Source organism: Culex pipiens, chromosome 1 (assembly GCF_016801865.2).
Source record: "Culex pipiens pallens isolate TS chromosome 1, TS_CPP_V2, whole genome shotgun sequence".
NCBI lineage: Eukaryota > Metazoa > Arthropoda > Insecta > Diptera > Culicidae > Culex > Culex pipiens.
This window is the reverse complement of record NC_068937.1, coordinates 76,216,911-76,243,337: the sequence shown is the minus strand read 5'-3', so window position 1 is coordinate 76,243,337 and position 26,427 is coordinate 76,216,911. Positions and strand designations below refer to the sequence as shown.

Sequence of the window (26,427 nt, the reverse complement as noted above, 5' to 3'; positions counted from 1 at the left end):
CAGATTTGTGCTGCTCTATTGCCCGCAGTCGTGCGAAAATCTGGCGCAAAATCTGGCGTGTGTCTGGCAAAATCCATCTGTCAAAACGCATAACCGATTGAATCGGTTGAAACGGTTCGTTCGCCTCAATCGTGCACGACCGGTTTGTTGCATATTCGCCAGAATTCTGGCGAAAATCTTGGGCCAGTCGGGGGGAAAATCTGCCAGACGTCTTGCGCAGCGCCCAAGACAAATCGCCCGCCAGGCGCCCCCCGTTTCCGTCTGGGTTTGCTTGGCATCATTGCCGAAATCTGAGAAGTGCCAGTTTTGGACTTAGCGTTTTCACAGGTGTTTTGGTGAGTTTGCTAAAAGAAATATTTTATTTATAATATCTTCTAATTTTTTAGTTTTACAGCATTATTTGTGGCGTGCCGTGTCGGAGAGGAACCAGACACCAAGGAGCAGTAAAAGGAATTTCCACGGGGCGTTGCCAGGTTGCCCTCTGTCCTATCCCTCGGTTTTCCATTTGACGTTAGTGCACACAAAAAAAATATTACTGTAATGGCAAAAGTAACTTACTGTTGAAATAAAAAGTGGTCAACATTTGCTCCATTAAAAGTTTTTTTCTTGTTCTGACAATGAAATCTTTTACTGCTACAGTTTTTGAAATTCTCATTGCTAACTGATTTAAAAGTTTTTATTTTTAATTCGACTACATAATTTCTTTCATTTCGTCGTTCTCGTGTAACCGTGTACGCCTAAGTACAAAATGTAAACAAACATTTTGGTAGTGCCGGTGGTGAGCGAGTTGTCCACGAAGCGAATCAAATCCGGACGCGGCCACAGCCAGGAGTCGGACGCGGACACCTTTGTGAGCCAAAACAGCAGCAGCGGAAGGTGGGTGGTGCCGGTGCGGGACGAGGTCGGGGGAAAGTTGGTTTTCGAAAAAGGACAAGGCCAGCTTCCTGCAGGACCTGCAACTGTTTCACGACCGGAGTTGGTAAGAAGGAAGCTTGGGTGTTTGGTGGCGTTTGTGATTAATTTTGTTTGTTTTTGTAGGACGCAGTTTATGCGGTTCCCGAAGATCGGAGGTCGGGATGTGGATTTGCACCGGTTGTATTCGGTGGTGGTGGCCAGGTGGACGAAATTAAAGTTGAAGCAGATTTACATCCGCTTTTCGAACAAGTAAGATAAAGTAAATTTTATCGGTGAGGAGAAGGATCCGACGGAAGAGGGAAACGACGAGAAGCGACCGGAGGTGGTCAGCGCGAATGTTGCACTCGGTGCCGGCGGTTTACGACCACCAGCAGCATTATGTGCCGGAAGTGATGACGGGACACTGTGGGATGTCCTGAGGGTCCGCAGTTCATTTCTAGCTACGGGACAAGTTTGACGAGTATTACCGATTAAAGCCGCAGGTCCTGAAGCTGTCGTACTCGGATTACTTCTAGAGGTTGGAGCTAGGGGGGTGCCACTTCAGGTTTTCGAAACGGATTTGGATCCGCTCCAGAACCTTGAGACCCGATTCCTCCATTTAGCCGAATCTGAGTAATTTCATTCAGAGTGTTGGTTTTGTTTTGACGTTTCGTCGGGTCGCGTTTTGTTTTGAAAAGCGTGGTTAAGAAAAACCATCAATTATTTTAAATATTTCTTTTAGCGAATATGCCAGGTAATGTGTGAGCCACGGACCGACAGTCGGCGAGGAACACAAAGCGACTGTCCAGCGTAGTGCCCTGCATGAAGGATTTCGTAGAAAGGTGGCCCAAGGGAAGAATCGACGGGCAGCTGTTCCCGCGACCATTTCATTTCAACAGGTCGATAAGTGATTCAGTTCTGCGTGGATTGGACAGTGCCTAATGGAAAAGATTCGGAAAATGTCGTGATAAACAGTACTTTAAACCGCGCCGCTGGTTCCAGAGTGGTCGCGAGGACGCCTGGGACAAGGAAAGTTGTATTCTGGGCGCGCCAGCCGGAGAAAAACAAAGCGAGACGTTTTGGGAAATTGCCTCGTTCTCCGGAGCAGTGAATCGAGCAACATCTTTCACCCGAAGACTGTTCCGCTGAATTTGATGTAAGAGAAGGTCACGCACATTTCGGTGACCTCAATCCGGTCTCTACCAAAAGAGGACGAATCACCAAGTGAATGGAGGAGTTGCACGATTATGTCAGCAGAAGGGTGGAACAGTGGCCACCAGCCATCCGGATTTTGCTCTGGACAACATCGTATCGCTGCACATGTGTACGCTCTACACGGTTGCGCTCACCGAAAGTGGTGTCCTGTCATTAGGCCAACGGAAACGACTTTGGGACAAAGCCGGTTAGACCGAGCTTCAACGCATCGGAATTGGCCGTCGGGCGCAGGTTTGTGTGAAGAACAGTCCCACGTACAATCACGGAGCGATTGGATTCCCAATCTCGCACGGAGTCCTGAAGGTCGGTTAGCTACTGAACGCCGCTTGGGATCTTACCAAAATGTGTCGCTTCCAGCTACTCTCGATGTCGACCCTGTCCCAGCTGTTGGGGCTCATCTCCGGTAGTTTATTCTACTCCAGCTCAAGCCTAAGAAAAAAGTACCCAACTCTAGCTCGGGCAGTGGCAGCACCGAAGCTACTGAGGCAGCAAGGGAACGGCCGACCGGCTTGATATTCCACAACCTCCTTGGCCGTCTTCGACCACTTGCAGTGATAACGGAAGTGCTAGCAACTCGCAAAAACAGCATAAATGGATAGCCCCCAAGAACGACCAGGACGGCAAGAAGGACGCGGAGCAAGATTCGTTAAGCAGCGACTTGAGTTCGTATCGATACTAATCCTATATCTTTGCAGAGATTTCATCTTCGTGGAGGAGGGTCCATACAAATCGGGGGCGTGCTCAAGGTGAACGGTGACGCGGCGGTCAAGTTCCCACTGCTGGTTCCGCGGGTGATTCCGGAGGTCGCATCGGCGGTGGTAGTGGAAGTAGTAGCCAGGACTTTGTATTAGTCATACAAAATTATTAAAAAATAAAACGCAACAACACATACCATCAATTAGAGCTCATCGTAACTACAATCCGAATACTGGCAGCTGTCCCGATTCGCCCCAGATGATGGTATCTAGGAAAAAGCATTTATTTTCATCGGTCACCTATAATCAGAACTTTGATTTACAGGTACAGCAAGTTCCTTAAACCTAGAAACAAAGCTGCTGTTGATCTACAGTGTCGAACCGGGACTTGGTCCTCCACTCATGGTCGGTCCAATACGCTCGAGTATATTTTTAATGCACCACAATCTGGGCCTGGATGTCATTATCTCTGCAGACGCGTTGTGGATAATCCTCGGAGTGACAATTAGTCATCGATTATCAGACGGGTCAGTCAAAGTCGTGCAGCACGCATCAAGAGCCCTCGCAAACAGCAGCCGTCGAACCATGCCCCACTCTTGCGCATCTTCGCTGGGTCCTGGTACAGCTCATGAACGACTTCACCATCGATTACGTGGCCAAGTACAAGTTTGGGCATACCATCCTGTCTCGACTCATCGCCCACCACGTGAGCCCGATGAAGATTACGTGATCGCAGCCGTCACTCCCGAGGATGAGGCACATCGTCAGCGTTCGAGTCGTTCGACGTTTTCCCCCTCAGCTTCCAGACGATACGAGATATGCCAGCAAAATCTACACGACCATGGCAGCGCTTCCTTGTCGACTACACCAGGCAGACCAACGCGAGTATGTTCTGCTGGGCATTGACTCCTACTCCAAGTGGCCAGAGTTTGTGCAGACACGTCGGATCATTAGTAACGCAACGGAGCCGGAGAACCTGTGACAGGCTTGTTGTTTACTCGGCAATAGCAAGCCCATTCCGGCTACCCAATCGGCGGTTTGTTGAACTCTTGGACAGCCCTATTAGCCAGTGCACTCTCCATAGGTAACACTTTTGGTTCACGCTGATGACATTCCGGTCCCGAATATTGACGAATCGACCTCGTTTCCACATGGCGCCACTCTCGATCGGGCTTAGGTTCGAAGAACGATTCCGTTTCCGGTAGAAATCGTCTCCGCTTCTTAGAGATTCTACGATGATCTGGTTTTTGAGCGAAGGCGAAAAATTCGGCCGAAATGGCTTGAACTTCAGCTTCCGGTTTCCGTTCAACTGAGACACTATCTTGGGGGATCTGTTCGAGCATGTCATAAGAAGTCACCGGAGACTTTGCCACAGAACTTTTTTTTGTTGAATTGTTGGTATTGCAAATTCTGTAAAATTGAAAGATTGTTAATGATTTAGTACTTAAGAAACACACCAACATAATGGAAGACGACGAAGATCATAGTAGACTACGTATAGGGGAGTCGGAGGTGTAATGGAACGACAGTCCAAAATAAAATTCATTCTATTGCAAACACTCAACTGAAGTAGTTCGGTCTCTGGCTAATCTCCCAAAAGGTTATGGGCCCAGGAAGATTTCAAAACTGAACACTTAGAAGAATTTTGAGAAGCAGTTATTTTTTCAAGAAGTTTACGAAAAGTTCCAGAGCAAGATGAGTCAAGCCGGAAGTTTCCCAGCCTTGGAACGGCTTGCTGGTCGCGAAAATTGGGCCGACTGGAAGTTTGCGATGCAGACGTACCTTGAAGTCGAAGAATTTTGGACCGCAGTGAAGCCGGCAAAGAAGGCGGACGGAACATATGAAGCCGTAGATGCCGTCAAGGATCGCAAGGCAAGAGGCAAGATCATCTTGCACCTGGAACGTCACAATTTCTGTCACGTGAAGGACACGAAGACCGCCAAGGAAGCGTGGGAAGCGCTCGAAGCCGCGTTCGAGGACGCGGGGCTGACCCGACGGACCGGCCTGATCAGGAAGTTCGGTTCGACGCACTTGGAGGACTGTTCGTCCATGGAGGAATTCGTGAACACGGTGATGTCAACCGCGCACCAGCTGCGTGGTATCGGAATGGTTATTCCGGAGGAATTGGTCGGTGGACTGCTGCTGGCGGGACTGCCGGAATCGTACCGCCCGATGATCATGGCTCTGGAGAATTCTGGAACGGTGATTTCTGGAGATTCCATCAAAACGAAGTTGCTGCAGGAGCTCCCAGTGACATCGGCAGGTGCGGCCTACTCAAGTAGGAAGCAGGAACGCAGACCCGAGCAGAAACGGCCATCACGACCAACCGGCGACAGCAAGGGTCCGAAGTGTAGGCGCTGTCAGAAGTTCGGACACATTGCGAAGGATTGCCGCTCAAAGGACTCGAATCGGAGGGACGGTGACGCTTGGTGTACCGTACTGTCAACCGTCAACGAGGACGACCACTGGTACTTCGATTCAGGGACTTCCAACCACTTTGCGAAGTCGAAGGAAACGTTGGACAACCTGGAGAACTACAGTGGTACAGTCGTTGCTGCGAACAGAGGTGCCATGAAGATCGTCGCGAAGGGAAGCATGAAGCTGTGGACCATGGTTTCACCCGACGATAAGCCGATTGAAGTCAACGACGTGCAGGTAATTCCGGATCTGCCGACGAACCTACTCTCGGTAAGCCAAATCGTGAAGAGAGGGAACACGGTTACGTTCGATAAGGGTGGAGTGAAGGTGATCAACGCAGCCGGGGCCACCGTTGCCACCGGAAGTATGGTCAAGGACATCTTCAGGCTGAACCAGGCCCCACCGAAGCCTCAAGCGCTCGCGGTGACTGCTGCGGAATCGTTGGAACTGTGGCACAAGCGGATGGGCCATCTCAACTTCGACGGCGTGAGACGTTTGAAGAATGGTCTAGTCTCCGGAGTCTACTACAACGAGTCTGCTGTCGAAAAGTGCAAGGTTTGCGCTATGGGTAAGCAGACACGTCTTCCGTTTAGCAAGGCTGGTTCGCGCGCAAGCGACCTGTTGGAGTTGGTTCACTCCGACATCTGTGGACCGATGGAGGTTCAATCCCTCGGAGGTAGGCGGTACTACCTGAGCTTCATCGACGACATGTCGCGGCGGATCGCTGTGTACTTTCTGAAGCAAAAGTCGGCGGACGAAGTCTACGACGCGTTCGAGGATTTCCGTTGCAAGGCGGAGAGGCAGACTGGTCGGAAGTTGAAGATTCTTCGCACGGACAACGGTAAGGAGTTCACCAACAAGAAGTTGCAGGTCCTGCTCAGCCGCTTGGGAATACGCCATCAAACGACGGTGGACTACACGCCGGAGCAGAACGGGCTTGCTGAACGTGGGAACCGGACCATTGTCGAGCGTGCGCGGTGCATGCTGTTTGACGCTAACCTACCAAAGACCTTCTGGGCGGAGGCAACGGGCACAGCGGTGTACCTGGCGAATCGATCTCCAACCAAAGGCCACGACAAGACACCGGAAGAGGTATGGACTGGACGCAGACAAAATCTGGCACACATCCGTGTGTTTGGAACTCCGGTCATGGTGCACATCCCGAAACAGAAGCGGAAGAAGTGGGACGCCAAAGCCCACGAGTGTATTCTGACAGGTTTCGAGGAGGATATCAAGGCCTACCGCCTGTGGGATCCGAAAGCGAAGAAGTTGATCAAACAACGAGACGTAACTTTTCTCCGTGAAGGAGGAGTCCCGGCAAGCGCTCCTGTTTCTGCAAAGCAACCGATGGTGATTCGTCTGGATTTTGAAGAACCCATCCCGTGTGTGCAGGAAGAAGACGAGCCGCCGGTGCAGCTGGAAGAAGCTGAACCAGTCGTTGATGATGTCCCACAAGAGCCTGAAGTCACAGCTGAACTCGAAAACGACAACGCAGAAGTTGAAGTTGAAGTAGAGGAGGCCGAGCCCGCGGCAGGTCCCAGCTGTGACGTGACACCTATTGCGCTCCCCTCGCGACCATTACATCCGCCTGGGTCACCGGCGTTGTTGCGCAGCGGTCGGGAGCGCAGTCTTCCAGGCAAGTTCAAAGATTTTATTCTGTCGAGCAAAGGCCTGTCCCTTCCATCATTCACAGCCAACCTTGGATATGACGAGATCGTTTCGGACTCGGAAACAAGTGGAGACGAGAACTCGGACGATACACTAGTTGGATTTGCAGCCAGACGTCAGCCCACGAAGGGTCGAGATCCCGTTACACCGGCAGAGGCGATGAAACGTGGCGATGCGAAACTGTGGAAGGACGCGATGGACGATGAGTACCGATCACTCATGGAGAACGGCACGTGGGAGCTGGTCCAGCTGCCCCCGGATCGCAAGGCGATCGGATGTAAATGGCTGTTCAAGACCAAGGAGGACGAGAAGGGTAACATCGTGCGGCACAAGGCCAGGCTCGTGGCGCAGGGCTTCACCCAGAAGTTTGGCGTGGACTTCGACGAAGTTTTCGCACCTGTGGCCAGGCAAGAAACGTTCCGGATCCTGCTGACGATCGCTAGCCGTCGGAAGATGGTGGCAAAGCACGTGGATGTCAAGACAGCGTACCTTCATGGCAAGTTGGAGGAGACCATCTACATGAAGCAGCCTGCAGGATACACAACCAGAGACGTCAACACTGTGTGTCGATTGAAAAAGAGTCTGTACGGGCTCAAACAATCCGCTCGAGTGTGGAACCACAAGATCGACGCAGTTTTCAAGCAACTGGGATTCAGCCAGGCAAAGGCTGACCCGTGCCTCTACGTTCGGAAGACTGGAAGGTCAACAGCGTACATCATCATCTACGTGGACGACATGGTGATCGCTGCCGAGACTGAGGAGGAGTTTGAAGCGATATTCAACGGCCTGCAACAGCACTTCACCGTCACGAACCTCGGTGATCTGAAGCATTTCCTGGGAATGGAAGTTGAGCGAGCGGCCGATGGATTCAAGTTGAACCAGCAGAAGTACATCACCAAGATGGCGAGTCGATTCGGTCTGGAGGATGCCAAGAAATCGAAGATTCCCTTGGATCCAGCCTATCTACAGCAGAAGGAGGAGAACGATCAGCTACCCAACAACACCGATTATTTGAGCTTGATCGGAGGTCTGCTGTACGTAGCTGTTCACACCCGACCGGACATTGCCGTTAGCACATCGATTCTTGCTCAGAAGTCGAGTCGTCCGACGCAGCTGGATTGGCAAGAGGCAAAGCGAGTGCTACGCTACCTGATGGGAACGAGCGATCACAAACTACACTTGGGATCTACCGGTGCAGGACTGGAGATGTACGTGGATGCGGACTGGGCAGGCGACCACCGGGACCGGAAATCTAACTCTGGTTATCTGGTGCGTTTTGGCGGCGGACTCATCAGCTGGGGCTCCCGGAAGCAGAGCTGTGTAGCACTGTCATCAACGGAAGCTGAACTGGTGGCGCTGACTGAAGGATGCAAGGAGCTGATCTGGATACAGATGCTGCTGGGTGAGCTCGGGATCAAGATCAACCGAGCTGTGCCAATCTACGAGGATAATCAAAGCTGCATCAAGCTCGTGAATGGCAACAAGATCGAGAAGCGGACGAAGCACATCGAAACTCGATACTTCTACGTTCGCGACCTGAAGGAGAAGAAGATGATCAATCTGCAGTACTGTCCGACTGAGAAGATGTTGGCAGACATTCTTACGAAGCCGTTGCAGAACCTGCGGATCAAGATGCTGCGTGAAGAAATCGGTCTACTACCGGATCACGTCGAGGAGGAGTAATGGAAGACGACGAAGATCATAGTAGACTACGTATAGGGGAGTCGGAGGTGTAATGGGACGACAGTCCAAAATAAAATTCATTCTATTGCAAACACTCAACTGAAGTAGTTCGGTCTCTGGCTAATCTCCCAAAACAACACTTACCTTTTTCCCACTCCGGCGCAAAGCAACGCTAATTCTTAATCGTCCCTCGGTTTTTAGGAAGCTACAAATAAAAATTTATCAAAAATAATCGTGTTTGAACAAAACCTTTAACAAACCATCCTCGGCGGCATTTACTTTTTTATCGTCGCCTCCTTTTCCCCCATCTGAGCTTTTGCCGGGACACTGGACGCCAGTTTTACAATCGCCGACCGATTCGCGCTTGGACCGGTGACCTGCTTTGGGATCGACCAGACAGTTTTCCATGGCCAACTTTTCGTTGATGATGTTGTGCGGCAGCGGGGAGTTGGTTCCGCTGGAGGGCTGGCGCGAGAACTGGAGAAGATTCTGCTATTTGATCTTGGGCCATAAGTCATCGGCTTGATCGCGGGGCTCTACATCCGAACACCATTTTCCGGTCCGCAATCCACGATTAACTTCTCCATCGCGCAGCCGTTGACCGACCGGTCAACTGACGTGGACATTCCTCCGCGAGGGCACATTCAAAAATGTTTTTCTAGCACATTCCAACTTCACCAGAGACGAAAACTGGTTCAATCAAAACAAAACAAGGGACGTTTGACAGCTCGACAGAGCGGTACACGCTTAAATGGATTTAGTTGACTTTGCTTGAAAAAAAATCGTGGGTTCGGATCGGATCTGAAGCCGACGGAGCCGATCACGCAGTTTCAGCAGTTTCAGACGCGAGAAACCCGTCAGATCCGAAGTGGCACCCCCCTAGGGTTGGAGCGATATCCGACGAACCTGATCAAGAACATCTATCTGGAATACCGAAGAATTCACCGGTGAGTATTGAGAATGTGTTCAGTGTCTAGCCAATTTCATTTAATTTCAAACTCTTTCAGCAACTCCCGCCCGAAAACGCTCAACTCGCGACTGCGCGGCTTCGGCCGGATGAACTGGCAACATCTGTGTCATTCTCGAAGGATGACCAAGTGATCTGGAACTATCGGTTCAGGCGCTTCACTACCCAGTCGGAAAACTTCGACTTCCTTTCCGTTGATTCGGGACCCAATGGCCAACTCCTCCAAGCCTGTCCTGATGATGGCTGGCAACGAGACCACCCTGTTCTCTACATCGTTGTCGCGCTCCAAAATGAAGGCCGCGATGTTAAGCAGCATAAGCAGCAGTTTTAGTATTAAAATAAAAATAGAAATAAAATCCATCACATTTTTCGAAAATCATCACTGTAATGTTAAATGTTATTTTCTGTTGCCATAAAAAGTTTCTTCTTATAATAAACAAGCTAACCCCGACAAACTTCGTCTTGTCATTTTTTCACTTCTTGACGTTTTTAGCCTCCTGTGATCAAAATTTGATTTTACGCAACTTTTCCCATACAATCTGCAGATCTTCCGGAATCGGTTCCGGAGTGGCCAAAGCTATAACTTTTTGGCGTAAGAACCTTCCTTGGGCTTATACGAACCGAACGCAACAAAGAGCGCCTCGATCCGACGTTCCGTTCTGAATTGATTCGCGTTCGAACAAAACCGTCGAAATTTTTTATATATATAGAAGAAGTAAAAAACTTTTACCGATACAACGATTTTGCTCCAGAAATGCATGGTAGTATCAAAAACTTTCCAACTTTTAAATTAAAAAGTTTGAACTTTCTACGAATATTCACCAACGCGAACTTTTAATCCAACGAACGATCTTTTTAAATTTACAGTATTTTTTCTTTGTGTGTGCAATCAAATGTAACCATTACCAACACATGTAAGAAAGGTATAAATCGACGGTAACATTTAAAAAGGCATCATGTACATTTTGACACTTTCTGGGTTATTGCATATTCTGAAAGTACTCCTAATAAGCTACCTCTCCACGAAAAATGAGCAAAAGTTACTTCAGTAAAGTCTGTTTAATCATGATTTTAAATAAAGTAACATAAAAAAAAATCCTTGGATGGCCCACCTCTTACCCATACACAGTTTTTGTAGCATGGAAGGTTTATGAGCAGATATCTTTCGATAATTCTTCGTTCGTGTTTAGAGAGTGTCCTGTAATCTTACTCCACTTCCGTGTATGCCCATCCATATCTCTCTTTTCTCATCACAAGGCGCTCTTACAAATCCTATGTTGAGTCTTTTTTATCAATCAGATTGCAGTAATTATTTATCCATTTAGGGTATTGGAACCATTTACTATTCCACACGCATATGAGCCAAGAGGTAGGACAGTGAGTGATTTTGAGACATTTTGAATAACATTGAGTCAAATTGAGCCACTCTCGTTACTCAGAATTTCTCAATCTTCACAAAGGACGTAACGAATTTTGACACTGACATTTCGAATCTGACAGTGGCAGTTCGCACACCATAAAAACAATTTCGTGCGGATTTTTTTCCGCGCCACAATTAAATCGACGGAACAAGTTACCTGGTTCTAGTAGGCAATTCCGTTCCACGATGGATGACGTGGTAGGTTCCACCGGGAGAAGAACAGGACACGATTTCTTTTCAGATGGTTGGCCGGAACTGCCTTGCTGGAACCGACACGAAAGAGCTAGGTATCGGCTACTGGTGGTCCGGAATCGGAAACTGTCACCGCAGGAAGCTCTCACAGTTTCGTAGTCGAAGGTAACGGCTCCGTTGCCAGATTTATTTGCCAAACTTGACATTAAAATAGCTAAGCTCTCTTTTACTCTGTAGGAGAATGAAATTACCGATAAAAGCCATCGGGAAGAGTGACGGTTTTAGCAGGTAATTATGATCAAGATCGGCAAGGAAACGGATAAGGAGAAGGCTAACCATAATTCGCAACCCGAGCTCGACGCGGAAAAAGCGGGCCAACGCCACCGACCGTACTCAAAACAAGTTGGACCAATTTGACCTGGAGCTCTGGCGAATATGTTCATTGAGGCGGAAGAAAACAAAATGGTTAGAACAGCGCGAAGGTCAACGATGGTCATTGAGAAACAGAGACAAGCATCAACGTCTTACAATGTAAATCACTCACTTTAAAATAAAACTAAGTATAATTTAATAAGAATCATTAATCTTTTAATGCATATCCCAATTAAAAGCACCTTCTCTCGGGGCAATAATTTCCAGGTTCCGGAACACTACCATAGCAACAAGCTTATTGACCCATGGTTCATCCGATATGTAATATTCCTTGTAATATTCAGTCTTCAATCGTACCGGTGACCAGCGTCGCGTTTCCTTGGCACAGCACCACAAGTGACCAGCCATTGCCGGACGCCAAAGGTGATCTCATCTCGATCGGGATGATTCGCCTTTTCGGGAAGTTCTTTTGATCGATCATTTTGGCCAGACGTTGTGGGTATTGACGGCGTGTTACGACGGTTGGCGATTCGTTCGATAAACAGCTTTGAGTTTGGCCAAGTTACAGAAGCCGTCCAAGACAGGTTCCAACCTTGAACTTAAAATTTGGGCCGCTCTCCTTTGTTCCACCGGAAAGTTGCTATTTCCAAAGCGCCTAGGAGAACTATCAGTAGCCGCAATGGGTGTAGCCCCCGGTAGGCCACAATTTACTGCCAACTGGTCACCAGCAATGTCGGAGCCAAAGTCGGAGCGGTTGAGTTTGCGGGAGCCAGCTTGCCACCATGTTGAGAAACGCCTCGTGGCCGCATTTGACGATCTCGAGCCGCACCATTCCTTGGAACTGCATCATCGTCGCCGGGTTATCACTCCGGAATGGTTTCGTCCACTGCGGAATCAACTCAAAATAGCGGAACTTGCGCAGCATCTCGGCAGATTTCGAGCTGAAAAATATGTCCTAACCAAACATTTTTGTTAACACGCACATCTGTCAAAATGTACATTCAATCATTCCGTAACCTGGTTTAAAATCGTTCAGGAGAAAAATTGAGTAACTTTGAGTAACATTGAGTCAATTTGAGAATTTGAGTCACTCAGTTACTCACTGTCCTACCCCTTGCACACAGCAGTAAATTATAAATATTTGACTTAAAATGAATTTATTACGCTTAACAAAAATTTGTTGGTGGGGAGGAGGAGAGGGGGGGGGGGGGGTGAAAGAAAGAGGAGGGAGGGGTTGTGTCCTTAAAGTGGGGTGGGAGCTTATCCATAATTTAATAATATAAACTTGCAATACAATATATATGCAATTCTGTTGCACTTGCAAATGTATGAAAAGACTATTTATTATAAACAATCAACTATTGAAAAACATGAAAAGTCATAAAAATCGACGTATATCATTTCAATACCATACAATTACCTAAATTTGTATCAAAAAACATTTAAAAAGCAAAAAAATAATTTGGCCGCCTGTTTGTATGGAGATGGCCCATAGTGCGCCGCCAGCGATTCCACCGGAGTACACACAAAGAAAAAATACTCTGAATTTAAAATAATCGTTCGTTGGATTAAAAGTTCGCGTTGGTGAATATTCGTAGAAAGTTCAAACCGACCCAATCAAACCGTTCTCCGCTTGACGGGTTCATTCCGCTTCGAATTCCGCTTCGAAAATTGTTTCGAAATTTTCTAAACGGAATCTCCGGTTGGATTCCGTTTCGATTCCGTTTAACCATTTTTGCACAAGGGCGACACCTACTGGTGTACGGCGGAACCTCGATGACATTTCGCCGCGTTTCGCCGAAGCGGTTTTCTGCCAGTGTGTGAGTGAGGTAAAACGTCAAACGTGTTTAATCGTGGAAATTTTTGCCAGCGTTGCAGCACGAGATGAGAAATCAGATTTTCTCGAAATCTCCGGGCTAGTTATCTCCAGTTGATTAATTTCAAGTGTCGTCCTAAAATAAACGGCGCCTCAAGTGTTTCAAGTGTTCCGGCGACAATCCGACGGACGACAGAGTATCTAATGACCACTGGTCCGTCGAGGCGATTCTCGGGAAAGATTATTGCAGAACTACCTAGAGGCTGCTGCAAGTGGGAGTAGCGGAAGCGGAACTGTCCTGCGTGCTGATGTTGGTGAGTTTGGTTGAGACATAAAACTTCTTTATGCAAAACTAATTTTTACAATGATTTCAGGAATTGGATCAAACCTCCCTGTTCATGTCATGCTCGAAATAAGTGCGTGAAGCGGGTGCCTTGTCCGGCTGTGATCACTTCGATGTGCGAAACTCGCACAACCGAACCAAATTTGTCCCGAGCCAAAAACGCTCGATTGACGACGTTATGCATGAGGAGTTTTTGGCGTCAGAGGAGAGAGAAGGGAAAATGGCAGCGGATGGACCGGCCGTTCTCTATGACTACTACGAATTTGCGGTGGAAGTCGATCTGGACCAACGAGTTGCCAAACTTCTGTGTCAGTTGGTCCTCGAAGAGATGACAGACCAGCGGCTCATCGGAACATCTTGAGTGTAAGTGTATTTTTTTCTTTATGCATATTTCAAAAAATTTGCCTCTCTTGATAATTATTGAGCCTGTACAACCCACCAAATCCTCCTGACGGGTTGAATCTAAAAAATCACCGTAACGGTACCAAGGAGCACCCAATTCTTAAAATTTCAGATTATTATGGAATTGGAATATGACTTGACTTATATAACTTTGAAAATGTAAAAAAATACAAATAAGGAACACGAATTTATGTTTTCACTCAAATTGATATGATTTTTAAGCAAAATAATACTTCAATCAAATTATGGAAATGTTTAACATGTTTTTACATAAAAAAAAATCAACAATAGTTTTATCAGTTAAAAAACTCAGCTATCAACAGTCCGATCTACAAATCGAAATTGTAGGAAATTTTACCAGGTTTTCCAATATCCATGAAATATGTTTTGCCTTCAAGTTGAAAAATGTGCGCTTTGTCGAAAAAAAGTTATTTTTGATTGCTCTTTTTTATTTGTCTCATTGAAAATTTAGTTTAATGATAACTTGATGGATTTTTTTTAAACACATATATTACCTTAATTCTAAAATATTCTGATTCTGAAATTCGGTAAATCTAAAATATTTATGAAAATACTAAAACTCTAAAATTCTAAAATTCTTATATTCTAAAACTCTAAAATTCTAAAATTCTAAATTTCTAAAATTCTAAAATTCTAAAATTCTAAAATTCTAAAATTCTAAAATTCTAAAATTCTAAAATTCTAAAATTCTAAAATTCTAAAATTCTAAAATTCTAAAATTCTAAAATTCTAAAATTCTAAATTCTAAAATTCTAAAATTCTAAAATTCTAAAATTCTAAAATTCTAAAATTCTAAAATTCTAAAATTCTAAAATTCTAAAATTCTAAAATTCTAAAATTCTAAAATTCTAAAATTCTAAAATTCTAAAATTCTAAAATTCTAAAATTCTAAAATTCTAAAATTCTAAAATTCTAAAATTCTAAAATTCTAAAATTCTTAAATTCTAAAATTCTAAAATTCTAAAATTCTAAAATTTTAAAATTCTAAAATTCTAAAATTCTAAAATTCTAAAATTCTAAAATTCTAAAATTCTAAAATTCTAAAATTCTAAAATTCTAAAATTCTAAAATTCTAAAATTCTAAAATTCTAAAATTCTAAAATTCTAAAATTCTAAAATTCTAAATTCTAAAATTCTAAAATTCTAAAATTCTAAAATTCTAAAATTCTAAAATTCTAAAATTCTAAAATTCTAAAATTCTAAAATTCTAAAATTCTAAAATTCTAAAATTCTAAAATTCTAAAATTCTAAAATTCTAAATTCTAAAATTCTAAAATTCTAAAATTCTAAAATTCTAAAATTCTAAAATTCTAAAATTCTAAAATTCTAAAATTCTAAAATTCTAAAATTCTAAAATTCTAAAATTCTAAAATTCTAAAATTCTAAAATTCTAAAATTCTAAAATTCTAAAATTCTAAAATTCTAAAATTCTAAAATTCTAAAATTCTAAAATTCTAAAATTCTAAATTCTAAAATTCTAAAATTCTAAAATTCTAAAATTCTAAAATTCTAAAATTCTAAAATTCTAAAATTTTAAAATTCTGAAATTCTAAAATTCTAAAATTTTAAAATTCTAAAATTCTAAAATTCTAAAATTCTAAAATTCTAAAATTCTAAAATTCTAAAATTCTAAAATTCTAAAATTCTAAAATTCTAAAATTCTAAAATTCTAAAATTCTAAAATTCTAAAATTCTAAAATTCTAAAATTCTAAAATTCTAAAATTCTACATTCTAAAATTCTAAAATTCTAAAATTCTAAAATTCTAAAATTCTAAAATTCTAAAATTCTAAAATTCTAAAATTCTAAAATTCTAAAATTCTAAAATTCTAAAATTCTAAAATTCTAAAATTCTAAAATTCTAAAATTCTAAAATTCTAAAATTCTAAAATTCTAAAATTCTAAAATTCTAAAATTCTAAAATTCTAAAATTCTAAAATTCTAAAATTATAAAATTCTAAAATTCTAAAATTCTAAAATTCTAAAATTCTAAAATTCTAAAATTCTAAAATTCTAAAATTCTAAAATTCTAAAATTCTAAAATTCTAAAATTCTAAAATTCTAAAATTCTAAAATTCTAAAATTCTAAAAATTCTAAAATTCTAAAATTCTAAAATTCTAAAATTCTAAAATTCTAAAATTCTAAAATTCTAAATTCTAAAATTCTAAAATTCTAAAATTCTAAAATTCTAAAATTCTAAAATTCTAAAATTCTAAAATTCTAAAATTCTAAAATTCTAAAATTCTAAAATTCTAAAATTCTAAAATTCTAAAATTCTAAAATTCTAAAATTCTAAAATTCTAAAATTCTAAAATTCTAAAATTCTAAATTCTAAAATTCTAAAATTCTAAAATTCTAAAATTCTAAAATTCTAAAATTCTAAAATTCTAAAATTCTAAAATTCTAAAATTCTAAAATTCTAAAATTCTAAATTCTAAAATTCTAAATTCTAAATTCTAAATTCTAAATTCTTAAATTCTAAATTCTAAAATTCTAAATTCTAAAATTCTAAAATTCTAAAATTCTAAATTCTAAAATTCTAAAATTCTAAAATTCTAAAATTCTAAAATTCTAAAATTCTAAAATTCTAAATTCTAAAATTCTAAAATTCTAAAATTCTAAAATTCTAAAATTCTAAAATTCTAAAATTCTAAAATTCTAAAATTCTAAATTTCTAAAATTCTAAAATTCTAAAATTCTAAAATTCTAAATTTCTAAATTCTAAAATTCTAAAATTCTAAAATTCTAAAATTCTAAAATTCTAAAATTCTAAAATTCTAAAATTCTAAAATTCTAAAATTCTAAAATTCTAAAATTCTAAAATTCTAAAATTCTAAAATTCTAAAATTCTACAATTCTAAAATCCTAAAATTCTAAAATTCTAAAATTCTAAAATTTTAAAATTCTAAAATTCTAAAATTTTAAAATTTTAAAATTCTAAAAATATAAAATTCTAAAATTCCAAAATTCCAAAATTCCAAAATTCTAAAATTTAAAATTCTAAAGTTCTATAATTCTAAAATTTTAAAATTCTAAAATTCTAAAATTCTAAAATTCTAAAATTCTAAAATTCTAAAATTCTAAAATTCTAAAATTCTAAAATTCTAAAATTCTAAAATTCTAAAATTCTAAAATTCTAAAATTCTAAAATTCTAAAATTCTAAAATTCTAAAATTCTAAAATTCTAAAATTCTAAAATTCTAAAATTCTAAAATTCTAAAATTCTAAAATTCTAAAATTCTAAAATTCTAAAATTCTAAAATTCTAAAATTCTAAAATTCTAAAATTCTAAAATTCTAAAATTCTAAAATTCTAAAATTCTTAAATTCTAAAATTCTAAAATTCTAAAATTCTAAAATTCTAAAATTCTAAAATTCTAAAATTCTAAAATTCTAAAATTCTAAAATTCTAAAATTCTAAAATTCTAAAATTCTAAAATTCTAAAATTCTAAATTCTAAAATTCTAAAATTCTAAAATTCTAAAATTCTAAAATTCTAAAATTCTAAAATTCTAAAATTCTAAAATTCTAAAATTCTAAAATTCTAAAATTCTAAAATTCTAAATTCTAAAATTCTAAAATTCTAAAATTCTAAAATTCTAAAATTCTAAAATTCTAAAATTCTAAAATTCTAAAATTCTAAAATTCTAAAATTCTAAAATTCTAAAATTCTAAAATTCTAAAATTCTAAAATTCTAAAATTCTAAAATTCTAAAATTCTAAAATTCTAAAATTCTAAAATTCTAAAATTCTAAAATTCTAAAATTCTAAAATTCTAAAATTCTAAAATTCTAAAATTCTAAAATTCTAAAATTCTAAAATTCTAAAATTCTAAAATTTTAAAATTCTAAAATTCTAAAATTTTAAAATTTTAAAATTCTAAAAATATAAAATTCTAAAATTCCAAAATTCCAAAATTCCAAAATTCCAAAATTCCAAAATTCTAAAATTTAAAATTCTAAAGTTCTATAATTCTAAAGTTCTTAAATTCTACAATTCGAAAATTTTAAAATGATTAAATTATTATTATTAAATAAAAAAAATAAAAATTGTAAAATTATAAAATCTGTAGTTTTTTTAAAAGGTCAAAAAACCAAATTTCCAGTTTTTGCTTTTTGGTTGTTTTTGAAACCGCCTTGAGTCAGGGGTATCAAAAAACACCTAAAAAGCAAAAACTGAAAATTTGGTTTATTGGACCTTTTAATAAAAAAACTCCAGAAATAATAAAATCATAATATTATAAATTTATGAAAAAAATCAAATTCAAATCTTAAATTCTTATTTTATTCTTTTATTGTTTTTTTTTGTTTTTTTGTTTTATTGTATTATTGTTTTATTTTTTACACTCAAACCCAACTGTTGTCAAACGAGCTGGGTCACTTTTTAGTTTGACACCCCTTTTACACGGAGTTCACACACACTACCAAACGTTTGTTTTGATAAAGGCGTGAGTGCCGTATTAAAATTGACAGTTCGTATTATTCTTTTATTCTTTAATTCTTTGATTTTTTCATTCTTTCATTCTTTTATTTTTTTATTCTTTTGTTCTTTTATTCTTTTATTCTTTTATTCTTTTATTCTTTTATTCTTTTATTTTTTTATTCTTTTATTCTTTTATTCTTTTATTCTTTTATTCTTTTATTCTTTTATTCTTTTATTCTTTTATTCTTTTATTCTTTTATTCTTTTATTCTTTTATTCTTTTATTCTTTTATTCTTTTATTCTTTTATTCTTTTATTCTTTTATTCTTTTATTCTTTTATTCTTTTATTCTTTTATTCTTTTATTCTTTTATTCTTTTATTCTTTTATTCTTTTATTCTTTTATTCTTTTATTCTTTTATTCTTTTATTCTTTTATTCTTTTATTCTTTTATTCTTTTATTCTTTTATTCTTTTATTCTTTTATTCTTTTATTCTTTTATTCTTTTATTCTTTTATTCTTTTATTCTTTTATTCTTTTATTCTTTTATTCTTTTATTCTTTTATTCTTTTATTCTTTTATTCTTTTATTCTTTTATTCTTTTATTCTTTTATTCTTTTATTCTTTTATTCTTTTATTCTTTTATTCTTTTATTCTTTTATTCGTTTATTCTTTTATTCTTTTACCCTTTTATTCTTTTATTCTTTTATGGTATGGTTAGATGTCTAGATTTTAGAGTTTAAAAAAATTAGGTTTTCAGATTTATTGATTTATAATTATTTAAGTTCTTGGGATTTTTTTATTTATAAATTTTTTTATGTTATTGTTGTTTGATATCTAGATTTTTTTTTGCTATTTTTAAGGTTTTAGATTCTTAGGTTTTAGATTTTAATACCATAGATCTCAAGAATTTTTGATTTTAATAATTTTAGATTTTTACATTTATAAATTTCAGAACTTTAGATTTCTAGATTTTTTTTTAGTTTTTTCTTTACAATTTTACTTTTTTATATTAATAGATTTACGATTTGAAGAGCTTCAGATTTCTAGTCCTCTGTTTTTTTATATAGTTTTACATTTTTGATTTTTAAATTTTAGATTTTCTTGGTTTTATATTTTTAAATGCTTCTCTTGATTTTTTTTGTTTGATTTTTTATTGTATTTTAGTTTTTTTTTAAATTTATTTTTGTTTGTTTTTTATATATTTAGATTTAGAAGATTTTTTTTTATTTTTTTTTCTTTTCTGTTCCCTTAGTACCAGTAAACTATCTCCCCACTTGGAACTAATCAGCTGTTGAAAGTTAGTTCATATCTCAGCTCAGGGTAACAAATGTACCAATCTAATTGTTAAAGCAATCTAACAAATGAAATGATATGAAATACAAATTTTAGGTTTTTACGAAGATTTTTATATATTTTGATTTTTAGACCTCTAGAACTAGATTTAAATTTTCACATTTTTAGGTTTTTTTCATCAGATTTTCATATATTTCATTTTTTAATATTTTTATTTGTTAAGATTATCAAATATCTAGATTTTAAGAAATAATCATAACAGATTTTTTGATATTGATACTTTTATAGTTTTAGATCACATTTAATATTTTTTAAATTTTGAATTTAATTTTTGTTTTATTTCTTCATTTTAACCCGTACTTAGAAGTATACATTCAAGACATATTTTATCGTGTATCTGCTTTTTTATGTTATATAATTCAGTTTTATGTGTAGTTTTCTAATGTACTCGAATTTCTGAAAAATGTATCAGTTATTTTATATAAATTTTCCTCTAATCATTTTCTTTTTTTTCCATCTTTCATATTGTGACGAGTTCAATGGCATCCATTTCTTAAACGTCTCCAAAAGCAACCGGGTCTCCAAACATCACTGAATCTAATGCGGACAGGTAAGAATTTGAATAATTTGTAAGATATGACTAGAATCTAAATATATCTTTCTCATTTAGGGTACGTTTCGACGTGATTCAGGAATCCCCGTTCAATGATGTTGAGATTTGGATCGTGTTTGTGGACGAGGGAGGTCCTTCGGGATTGCATCGACATCTCAGTTCGGACGATCAGAACCAGAACAAGTTAAACACGTCACTATTTTTAACCACCAAAATCCCCGGGGGAGACGACGAGCAAGATCTACCTGTTGCAGCAGGACATAAGCTGCGCAACCCACAGCACGTGGATATTCCACACGCCGTCGTCACTACTCAGCAAATGATTCTCGTAAAACCCGATCTCGAACCTCTTCCATAAATAAACTGCGAGAGAACTACAGGAATGTCGGTCGGCGCCATCGTACCAGTTTACCAAACTGCAAACCTACGAAAGCACACCAAATCGACGAAAGCGGTTGACGAGCTGGACACCGAGTCTTGGACCAACCCGCCCCTCAAAATCATCCGACAAGATCAACGGCGGCCAAGACGAAGACGATGGAATCCCGCGTGTATCAGCCCAGCGTCGAGTACGGTCGAAGCGGGAATTGTCCGCCGACTTGGAGAGTCACATTGGACGATTCCCGCTTTGACCGTACTCGACGCGTTATCCCATCGTCTTCGTCTTGGCCGCCATCGATCGTGTCGGATGATTTTGCATGGCCGTTTGTTCCAGGTCAAACTCGGTCTCCAGCTCGTCAACCGAGAAGTGGTTCGAGTAACTAGGAACGATACCACAGGCGTCTTCTAGTAGGATAACGATCAGAAGATTTAGCGCAGAAGGGAACTTCCCAAGTATGAGAATTAAGATTGACAATCGGATGTTTTCGCAATGATTATCCCCGGAGCGGATTCCGGAGAATGCTACAGCGACACCGTTGTTCACCTTTCTCGACTACCGTCCGGAGGTCCCGATTCCCCCCAACTAACTTCCCGGAAACAACTCGCAGCAAGGTTAAGCTTCACGTCCTTTCGCCGTCCAACGGCGTACGGTTCGGACCGTATCTACCGGCAGTTCCAGTGCCGACTGCGAATGTCCCGCTGCAAACATCCGGTAGTTTCGATGGAACCCCAAACAGTGGCGGCGGTTCCGTAGCGGGCCCGAGCAACCGCGATACCGACGAAAATAACTGCAAATTTTGCCTGGACTCGATCGAATCGGTGTCTACTGCTGCAACAGGTAGATCTTGCTGGTCGTCTCCCACGGGATTTTCGCGAACCTGCCGACTTGGTATAGCGATCATTCATGTACATGCACTAAAACCTATGTAATTTTGCGAAAAGTACCATTAAAAGGGGGATTTGGGGCTGGGACTCGTGTTTTTGTTTGAATAATTGATAAATATAATCTCAAACTATAAAAAATGACCAATCTGTTTTTTTCTGGTTGAATTTCAATTCAACCAAAACAAAAAGAATACCAGTATATAAAAAACAAGAAGAAGAAGCAGCTGTCAAAACAAACCCGTTCGTTCCGTTTCGATTCCGTTTGAATTCCGCTTAAACCGATTTGCGGCGAAAACTCAAACGGAACCGGTTGTTGCGTTTGAAACGGAATACGTTTTAGAATCTAAAACGAACACTGTTTAGAATTCGAATCGAACTTTTTTCGCTCAAGCGGAATTCTAAACGGAATTCAAACGGAACGCGCTGAGTGGGGAGGTTCAAACTTTTCAATTTAAAAGTTGGAAAGTTTTTGATACGACCATGCATCCATGCATACCATGCATACCGTCTGCCGAGGAAACCGGTGCAGTACTGCTTCCGATTCGGCCAAGCGTCGCACGCACGGGGTTGGGCACTTCTTTTATACGTAGCGCATATGGAGCGCATTTCGTATATATCGTAAATATTGGTAAATATCTCGGTAAATATGGATGCACGCGTGGATGTACGGATCAGCAAAAATCAATATGAGATTTATTTCAGTGTTGTTAAAGTGACGTTTCTCCACAAACATTTCGAGCGCGTTTTGTCACCTTTGCACAAATGCCTTCAAAGCTTAAAATCGCCATCTTGTGTTTCAAGCGTTTTAAGTTGAGGCTTGCTTTTTAGAGATTTTCAACGAAACATCTAGAAACGACAATTTTTCTCGAAAAAAGACCCCGTTAACTAGCGTGTGAGTTTCGGACTGATAGCAGAGCATGAGCATGAGCATGAGCATGGTTGACTGCCATGTGAGTTTCGGACTGATAGCAGGCGTATAAAGTGACCAGCGCTCAGAGCAGGACAGCTTCCAACGACCCAAATAAACCTGCGGACAAGTATCTGGACAACTTCCGGATCGTCGAGACAGCGGGCTGAATTGGACCAGTCGACGAGTTGCGGAACTAGCGGGCTAATTCCAGGCACCTTCCGGATTATTGCACGAAATCAGCAGCCAGCACTTTGGATAACATCCAGATCTTTTGGCCGAGGAGTTGAACCAGAAACTCGGGAAAACTTCCGGATCGCTGTGCTAGCGGTCTGAGCTGGGCGCCTTATGGACAGTGGCTGGAGCTCGACCAGAAAACGAGTTGCGGAAACAGCGCTGCGGCCAAATCTCTGGGCAACTTCCGGATCATTGATACAGCGGCCTGAGCCGAACCAGCCGATGAGTTCCGGAGCATCCAACGAAACCAGCAGCCAGGGCTCTGGATGGCATCCGGATCGTTTTGGTAAGGCTGACGAGTTGCAAAACCAGCGAGGGTATCAAGGAACCAGCGGTCAGAGCTGGGTAGCTTTTGGACCAGCCAATGAAATCAACGGGCAAGGCTCTGAATGACTCCGGATCGCCTAGGCAGTGGATTTTGCTGGACCAGACGACGAATCACGGCTGAAAAATGGCTGAAACAGATTCAGCTAGAGTCCGGGTGAGTTGTACTTCGTAAATTAAAACGTTAAATTATTTTTAAATATTTATTTACTAAAACTTCAACAGGAGCTGTTCTAGGTGCGACTTAAAACAGTGATCGGGCTGGTTCCTCCCGATATCAGACTGAACAGACGGATGCTATCTGCAACGAACTGGCTGGGGGATTTCACCGATGAGGACATCGAAGAGCTACCAAAATCAGTTCGCGAAATGGGACTGAAAGCCGAACCAGACGAGCGACGTAGGTTTATGGGAGATTACTGGACTGATCCGCACCGTACCGCATTCGGAATATCGTTTGAGAAGCTCAATGCATGTTACAACGTTTCGTACGGAACGGAGTCAGGTGAATCGGGTTCTGATAGTAACAGCTTAATCCCGTACGAATGGACATGGCCAAAAACTTTTTGAACTCAATGAGACTCTTTTCTAATTAATAAACGCAAAGGTTGACCAACATCGTCACATGTTTATTGCCCACAAATGTACATAACTTCTTCTTCGCTCAATCTTTTTCTTCTTATTCTCAACCTCTTCCTTTTTGATCCATGTTGGCCTTCGGCCTTTTCTTCACACTTCTTCAATCACACTTTTCTTCTTCTCCATATCTGCACCTGCAACGCAACCTCCTCAGCTGCACACGCACCGCGGCTTCCGGATCTATTCCGGCCATTACGCGCCGTCGTTCAGCGGCCTCCAGCCGCCCGCATTCCACCGATCTTGGCGTTGTTGTTGCACCCAAGTTGCACCTCGGCCCAGGAAGAAACAATCTCCAAAATCCCAAGCATCTTGATCCGGAACAGCTACACCAACTCGACACCGGAAAGCGCAATCACAACCTTCCGGCCATTTCAGCACAGATAACGATGGTCTTCATCCCATGTTGACACGCTTGTCCGCCTTAAATGACGCTTGTCCGCCCAGTCGTTCCGAGGTACTCACTGTCCGTCTTCGATTGTATCACCGATGCTCAGAAGTGTGATTATTCTGCAAGACAAGAAAATGTACTCAACTGCAATCAAAAGTTCAAAAGGCTCATCATCGTCGTCGCCGGGGCACGCAATCTGTTAGAGATAGAGTTGGCCCAAGTCGCCCACCACGAGCAGGAAACCGGTCACCCACACCCACATTTAACCGTCGCCGACGAAATCGTGTATTTATGGTGGATTTCCGATACGACGTCGTGGTCTCTTTAAAGCAAGACTACCTGCTCCTGCTCGGGTTGGACGATGACAACCATTAACATTTGCTGCGTTTCGGTGACGATCGAATCAAGACCTCTTCGTAATCGATTTCCAAATAGGGGTCATTCCACCTGAAGTGTGCAAGAAAAAATGCAAATTTGAAAATTGGGTACTAAAGCCCTATGTCAATTTTTATGTACAACGGTAAAAAATGTGGAAATCTGCGCTGTCCACATCAAGTCTGCGCACATCCTAGGCCCTTCTGGCAACCACGATGACGACGACGACGAGCTCTCCTTCTTTGACGACTCGTCGATCGTCCTCAGAACCAGTTTAGCGATCACCACGATCAGACGCGTTTTTACGAGCAATAAATGTTAGTTAGTCTTAACTGTACATTCTCGCGTTTTCATTCTCACTTCCGACTTCTGCTTTCCTCTGGTCGCCGATAGGTTATGGGCCCAGCAGAGTCGGAATAGAAGGTTCGGTTGTTAAAAAGAAAAACCGCGTGGTTTTCTTTGTTCCCGCAGTGGAAAAAGTTTTTTTAGAGACTATTGTTTGTCTGTGCCTTTGTGTTCCATACCGGAAGTGAACAAAATGGCGGAAAAGTTCGCCATCCAGAAGCTGAATGGCCGGAACTGGCAAACCTGGAACATCCGGATCGAAGCGCTGCTTTCCCGCGAAGACATGTGGTCCGTCGTGACGGACGCCATCCCGGTCGGGGACGCCCGGAAGCCGGAGTGGGTCGCACAGGACCGGAAGGCGCGGTCAACGATCCTGCTGTTAATTGAGGACAACCAGTTCCCGATCGTGAAGGGCAGCAACCACGCGAAGGAAGTGTACGACAAGCTGAAAGCGTACCACCTGAAAACGACTCGGTCGTTTCGAGTAAGCCTTTTGAAGAGGTTATGTTCGACGAACCTCACCGAACGCGGTGACCTCGAACAGCACGTGTTGGAGTTGGACGATTTGTTCGATCGTTTGCAAGAGGCCGGCATGGACCTGGCCAGCGATGTCCGGGTGTGCATGCTGCTCCGCAGTCTGCCGTCATCGTTTGACCACCTGGTAGCGGCGCTGGACCTGCAGTCGGACAAGGACCTGACGCTGGACACGGTCAAGTCCAAGCTGTCGGACGAGTACCATCGTCGGCAGGAGCGCGATGGCGGCGGTAAGCTGAAAGTGGAAAAGGCCATGCGGTCGGCCGAGCAGAAAAGTGAAAAACTGTGTTATCAGTGTAAGAAGCCCGGACATTTGATGCGCAATTGTCGATTGGGCAGAAGAAGAAGTGTCACGCCAGCGAAGAAAGAAGAAAACGGTAGAGCCAAGGCGGCTCACAGTGACGCAAAAGCGGTCGCGTTCACGGCCGGTGACGAAAGGGCTGGCTGGGTGATCGATAGCGGCGCGAGTGCACACATGACGAACGATCGGTCGATTTTCACCTCGCTCCGAGAGTTTGCCGGCGGCTGGATCACGCTCGCCGACGGGAAGAAGACGCAAATTCTAGGTGAAGGCAGTGTTGTGTTGTTTGGCCTAGACGGCGAAGAAGATGTGGTGAAAATAGAGGTGAAAGAGGTTAAGTTTGTGCCCGGCTTGTCAACGAACTTGATATCCGTGTCCAAGCTGGCGCACAACGGCCTCAAAGTGTTCTTCGACGACGTCGGCTGCCAGATTTCGGACCCCAGCGGGCGTGTGGAGGCAACCGGAGATCGTCGTGGCGGGATGTACTTCCTGTGCCTGGCAGAAGCATCCGCAGGGCAGCACACGGAGAGTTGCCAACACCTATGGCAGCGGCGGCTGGGCCACCGTGACTTGGCAGCTGCCGAACGTATCAACAATGAACTGCTGGCCACCGGGATGAAAGTGCGTGACTGTGGCAATCGGTTCGTTTGCGAATGTTGTCTGGAGGGGAAATCTGT

At 41.1% G+C, this 26,427-nt stretch overlaps 1 long non-coding RNA gene across 2 annotated transcripts; it reads right to left on the bottom strand.

Annotated features, from left to right (window-relative positions):
- Positions 1-1,040: 1,040 nt before the first annotated feature.
- On the bottom strand, positions 1,041-8,987 carry LOC120427662 (uncharacterized). Of its 2 annotated transcripts, none has more exons than XR_005606940.2 (3): positions 8,853-8,987; positions 8,718-8,778; positions 1,041-4,214 (listed from the first exon to the last, which is right to left on the bottom strand). It is a non-coding gene; the product is annotated as an uncharacterized LOC120427662 (long non-coding RNA). The 2 variants fall into 2 exon arrangements; XR_008211702.1 differs by having other exon boundaries at positions 8,834-8,968.
- Positions 8,988-26,427: the final 17,440 nt, after the last annotated feature.